The 6,611-nt window shown below is 45.8% G+C and overlaps 1 pseudogene; it reads right to left on the bottom strand.

Annotated features, from left to right (window-relative positions):
* Positions 1–1,347: 1,347 nt before the first annotated feature.
* On the bottom strand, positions 1,348–2,426 carry LOC116858764 (annotated as a pseudogene).
* Between the last annotated feature and the right edge of the window lie 4,185 nt (positions 2,427–6,611).

Genomic DNA, 6,611 nt, shown 5'->3' with positions numbered 1-6,611 from the left:
CGAAGTATTGTTTCCTAGTGGATGTGATATGCAGCCCAATTTGTCTTTTCTTTATAGGAGATGTCCTAGCATGCCTCTGACTCCTGGATCCCCCAAACTACTGCCGGGGGAGGTCCCTACAATCTTCATAGAGTCTATACAGCATCCTCTTACCACACAAGACAACAGACCCTCTCTTGCGTGACTGTGTCTTGCCAAGCCATCCAGGGGCTAGCCCCCTCTTGCTCATGCTCTCCCATCAGCACAATATCATTGATGTGGTGGATCAGTGTGGCGTTCGCTGGGATGTCCACATGGTCTAGAGCTTTTCTGAATATACCATGACATAGATTGGGAGAGTTGGTATAGCCTGGGGACAAACCTAAATGAATGTTGTTCAGTCCCTGTGAATGCTGTTTCTGGTCCTTTTCCTGATTGGGTTACAGAAGAATGCATATGTCATATTCATGCCACATGTCATGTACTTGAAGCCATATTTATCTGCTTTAGCAAGAGACCACGTCCAGTGGGGCAGCTGCAATCAGGGCTTGAGCTGAGCTGGCTGTAGTCATCGTCGTTCTCCAGGACGCATCTGTTTTCTGCATGAACCAGACTGGCGAATTAAACAGGTATGATAGATACTGCTATCCCTTGCGATCCTTAAGGGTGGCGCTGATTTCTGTCTTCTCTCCAAAATATATATATATATATTATATATACTATATATATATAGTGTATATATATAATATATTATTACATAATAATATGTAATAATTAATAATATTAATAATTACAAATATATTACAATATATTACTTATTATAAATTATATATTATTTTTATATATTTATTATATATTATTATATATAATATATATAAGTATATTATATATATTATATATATATAAGTAATATATATAAAATGTATCTCCCATTTTATATATATAATATGTATATATAATATATATTTTAAAATTAATTTCCCCCTTTTAAAAATAGATTATTTATTGATTTGTCAGACAGAGAAAGCACAAGCAGGGGGAGCGGCAGAGGGAGATCGAGAAGCAGGTTTCATGTGGGGCAGGGAACCTGACATGCGGCTTGATCCCAACCCTGAGATCATGATCTGAGCCACAGGCAGGAGCTTAACCGACTGAGCCACCCAGGCATCCCAATTTTTTTCCCCTTTCAATTCATTTAATTTCAACAGTCTGTCAAAAAGAATCAATAAACAAACATTGAATTACATTTTGTTGGGTTTTTCAAACTGTACAAACATTTGTGCAACTCTCACCCTGACCGCCCTGCCACTTTTCCATATGCCACACGCCACCCGTGGACACACAGCCCCGGGGCAAAGCCGGCATGGTCTACTTGGAGCCAGTAGACAGGAGGGTGTTGAGGCCTGATGAAACTCTTATGGACGAAACAGAGTTCACTGTGGGGTTGAAGTTCATCAGTATGAAGAAGGAAGCAATGATGACCAAGACTAGGAATAGGGTGTTGTTACAGAAGATGGAAAATGTTGTAGCTTCATAATCAGCACCTTCGTTCTTCTTCCATGAGATTCTTTCATCTTTTTCATCTCGAGACATCTTTCTGATAAAAGCTTCAGAAGGTTTCAAGTCAGTTCTCTGGAAACAGTAGCCTCCCTCTTCTGTGCTACTAGATGGGGATGGTGGACACGATGAAGGCTTTCCTGAGGAAAAACGTGGAGGGCTTGGCTGAGAGCCAAAATCCTGGAGGAGCAGATTCTCCTCAGACTGCCTTTGGGAGCCATGGTGGAGCCCATATTTATTTATTTTAAAGATTTTATTTATTTGAGAGAGAAAGACAGCATGAGAGGGGAGAGTATCAGAGGGAGAAGCAGTCTCCCCGCAGAGCTAGGAGCTAGTGGGACTCGATCCCAGGACTCCAGGATTATGACCTGAGCCAAAGGCAGCCGCCTAACCAACTGAGCCACCCAGGCGCCCATATTTTAAACTGAAGTAGCGTTGACACAATATTACATGAGTTTCAATATACCACAAAGTGATTCCAAAACTCTTGATGTCTGCTATGCTCACGACAAGCGTAGCTACCATCTGTCACCATACAACACCACTATTAACAGTACCACTGATTGTATTCTCTATGCTGTCCCTTTCATCCCCATGACTTATTCCGTAATTGGAAGCCTAGACCATCCCCTGCCCGTCACCCTTCTTGCCCTCCCTCCAACTCTCCTCCTCTCTGGCATCCACCAGTTTGTCCTGTGGTATTGTTTTTTATTTACCATCTTGCCTTAGAGGTGTGAGAGTGGGGAGAGAGGCGCAGCTTCCGAAGCTTCCCCACTGTGATAGCTCTTACCATACAAGACAACAGACCCAAAGTAGGGGCTTTCCGAATAGCCAAAATCAGTTCCAGTTACACCTTCAGGAATGGGGCAACGACCACCAGGTGGGGCCATGGACCCGTGGAGCTTCTTAGGATGGACTTCAGCCAGGACTCCATTTTGATGGCCCAGGAGCCCATCAGTCCAGTCCACAAAGTAGTCCATGTCCACAGTGACATTTCAGGTCTCTGAATATCAGGCTTATTTCAGACTCTATGTCCTGCTGGATACTCCCCCTCCCCTAGTTCCAGTTGCCCGAATAAATGGCTGTTAAGTCCCTTTGGGAGAAGGGTTGGTGGAATTATTACAACATATACTTGTCGTAGGGTCCTTCCTCTTAGGGACTCATCCACATTTTCATTCAACAGATTTCAGGTCTGCAAACAATTTAGGTATAGGAACTGGGCAGGGGATCATGACATTTTTTTTTTTTTAAGATTTTATTTATTTATTTGACAGAGATCACAAGTAGGCGGAGAGGCAGGCAGAGAGAGAGGGGGAAGCAGGCTCCCTGCCGAGCAGAGAGCCCGATGCCGGGCTCGATCCCACGATCCTGAGACCATGACCTGAGCTGAAGGCAGAGGCCTAACCCTCTGTGCCACCCAGGCGCCACTGATCTCATCCATTTTGAAGTGTGCAATTCAGTAGTATTAAGCATATCCACAATGTTGTGCAGCCCAGCTCTGGAGCTTTCTCATCTTGCCATACAGAAACTCCGTACCCATTAAACAACAACTCCCCATTTCCCTCTTCCCCCAGTTCTTGGGAACCACCATTCTACTTTCTGTTTCTGTGAATCTGACTACTTTAGATACCTCATATAAGTGGAATCATATAGTATTTGTTTTTTTGTGTCTGGCTTGGTTGACTTAGCATAATGTCTTCAAGTTTCCTGTGTTGGGCTCCACACCAGGCGTGAAGCCTACTTAGAAAATAAAATAAAATAAAAAATAAATAAATAAAATATCCTCAAGGTTCATTCATGTTGTAGTATATGACAGATTCCCTTCCTTTTAAAGGCTGAATACTGTTTCATTATATGTAATGTATGTAGCACATTTGGTTTATCCATTCATCCTTTGATGGACACTTGAGTTACTTCCATCTCTGGCCTATTGTGAACAATGCTGCTGTAGACATGGGTGATCTCTTCAAGGTCTTGCTTTCAATTCTTTTGGGTCTATGCAAGGAGTGGGGTTGCTGGATCATGTGGTCATTCTCTTTTTGTTTTTTGGAGGAACTACCATATTGTTTTCCATAGTGGTTGCACGATTTTATATTCTCATCAACAGTGCCCAGAGGTTTCAGTTTCTCCAGTTTCTTCTGGTTGGAAACAGTTCTCTTTATTATTTCTCCCTCCATTTTTGCCTGCAAACTGATTCCTTTTTTAGTTTCTTTCTCTTTCAATAGCTTATCATTTACAGTGAAGAAAAACATACTGGTATTATTAGCATTCTGCTTGGAAACCCCCTTAGCCACCTCCAACAAGTTTATTGGGTTCATTTTCTATTTTCCAAGTACCACAGGTGACAGTTTCATAAATGATTCCACTGCTATATCGCACGGATGACCCTTCCTTTAAGCATCCAATAACAATTTCCTCCCTGCCTATCCAGACTAATAGTCTTCTTGCTGCCTGCCCTGCTCATCTCTCTCTGCTTCCTGGGCCCAGTGCTAATGCCGTGTGTTTTAGTTATGTTTAATTATGGTAGTATCTGACTTCCGAGTACCAATTTCTGTTTCAGTATCTACTGCTGAATGACACATCACCCCAAACTTAGTGGCTTAACACAACACAACAATTTATTCATTTCTCACAATCCCATGGATTGACGGGACAGTGGGTCTTGTGGTCTTATGTGGTGTGCTACGTTTAGCCACTGCGTGTGTGGAGGCTTGGAGGTTGGGATGATTCCATGTGGTTTCAGGGCCCCTTTCCCCAGGTGGCCTCACATCCTCAAGAATGCTCGCTCAAGCTCCACATATGCAACTGAATTTTCAGAAGCCCGGGCTTCTTCCATGCAGTGAGGGGACTGCAGGCCTTTCAGGGTCCAAACTCTGGGACCTACACAATGGCACATTTTGTTGGCCAAAGCAAGTTACAAGGCAAACCCAGATTCAAATGGTGGTTGGAGAAACAACAATGCCTCTCCGGCAGAGGAACAGTAAACTCACACTCCAAGAGAGCACGGAAGGAGGGTGATTCAGCAAGGACCATTACGTAAGGGTTTCCCACATTTATTTAAGTTTGAGCTGCCTGTTAGACACTGAAGTAGAGACCTCAGATGGGCACGTGGCTGTACGTGCCTTGATCTCAGAGGCGGGTTGAGGTCTGGAAAGTGAATTTGGGAGGCGTCTACAGAGACATGAGGCTTCTGGGAATTGTCCTGCCCACCTGGTTCTTGGTCGCCATGTCCCCATGTCTGTTTGGACTGTGGAATGTGGCAGGGTGGGAGTAGAGTGCCGCCCACCACAGCCTGAGCTGGGGGAAGGTTGGGGGAAGGGAAACCTTCTGTTCCCAAGGTAGGTGGCTCCAAGTCCCTCTCCCCACTTGGGCAAAGAGCACTTCGCTCGCCTTCTCCTTCCTTTCCCACCCCAACACAGCCACCAGCGCTAGGGATGACGTTAGGACAGCTGGTCTACTGTCTTGGTTTGTTGGTTTGCCACCCTCAGAAAGGAACCCAGCAAACGGAGGACCACACTGCCCTGCTCCATCGTCTTGCCCTTGTGTCTCTCAGTCCTACCAGGTGGGAAAACTGCACAAGCCACCCGATTCTACCACTACTGACTGTTTCTTCTCAGCCTTCATCTTGGGGACAGTAATTGGGCGTCATTGGAGTACCTTGTTAACCCCAGCCTGTTCACCATTATGTTACACTTTTCTGTGTTTCTCCGGAAGAAAGGGCTCTTCGCTCTCATCGTTTTAATATCTGGAAGAAGGAAAAGCAAGGGCGAGGCTGAATCTAGCATTTCTGAAAGAAGGAGGTGATATCAGAGTTATTCCAAACCAGCAGGAAAGACAGGGAAGACCACTCCAACTTGTCCAAAGCAGGAAGCAAAGAGGAAGAGGGATTAAGAGTTGGAGATGGGGGTGCAGATCAAGATTCCAGTGCTACCCACTCTTCTAGGAGTTACTCTTCTCCAAACTGTCCTTGAGAAGAAGAAAACTGGGGGCACCTGGGTGGCTCAGTGCATTAAGCTGCTGCCTTCGGCTCAGGTCATGATCTCAGGTTCCTGGGATAGAGCCCTGCATCCCCTGCATCGAGCTCTGTGCTCAGCGGGGAGCCTGCTTCCCCCTCTCTCTCTGCCTCTCTGGCTACTTGTGATCTCTCTCTCCGTCAAATAAATAAAATCTTTAAAAAAAAAAAACAAAACTGCCTTATGTGCCTCGTTCCTGTCGCTGTACCAACAACCTCTACCCTCCTGATGACTTCGGAGGAACTGGGAATCTGTATTCTTTCCAACCTTAACGCAGTTTTCCGCACATTTGTTAACTCTCCAAGATCCTATTTTTAAACTGGTTCTGCTAATTTTTGTGTTCTCGCCCTGCCTGCTTCCAAGGCCGGGGTTGGGCTGGGGCTGGGGTGAGGCCCTGGCTCCATCTCTCATTTCCTGAGCTGAGCTGGGTTGTACTAATTGACCTCAAGGGTCTCAGCTGTGCTAAGTTGGGTGTTTGTTAGATCTCGTTAGGCTTGTAATTAGTGCAGAAAATCTAGGTCAGAGGCAACTGGTTGGAGTGATGGTCTCAGGGGGGCGTGAATAAAGGCGGGGAATAGCAAACAGGTTCCTGGTTCTGTGGGTGGGGTGAGCCAGGGACGGGGACCGGTGAGACGGGTGTCATACCCACAGACGGGCAGACACAGGGTCACGTGCAGAAAGGCGCTTAAACTCTTGGGTGCGTGAGTGTGCTGGCGTGTGTGTGTGTGTGTGTGTGTGTGTGTGTGTGTTGTGTTTGCTCCCGCCTTTACCCGGGTTTCTTTCCAACCTCTCCTTATATGGTGTGGCTCCAGAGCAGGCTGGGGATTGGCTGCTGTAGCTGGGAGACTGGGTGCTTGGAAGAAAGGAAGAAGAGAAACGAACGGGCAGGGGCTGGGAGTGAGAAGGGGAGGGGGCTGGAGCCGAGCTTGGAGGGGGTGGAATAGGGCTGGGTCGGCTTGCCTATGAGGTGTAGAAAAGGGAGAGATTTGGGGGGGACTGGTTTTTGGGGAGAATGAGGTAGAATATACTGTTGTATATTCTATATACTATATACTCTGTTGA

This window comes from Lontra canadensis, unplaced genomic scaffold (assembly GCF_010015895.1).
Source record: "Lontra canadensis isolate GAN:19392208 unplaced genomic scaffold, GSC_riverotter_1.0 scaffold142, whole genome shotgun sequence".
NCBI classification, from domain to species: Eukaryota; Metazoa; Chordata; class Mammalia; order Carnivora; family Mustelidae; genus Lontra; species Lontra canadensis.
This window is presented reverse-complemented; position numbering and strand designations above follow the sequence as displayed.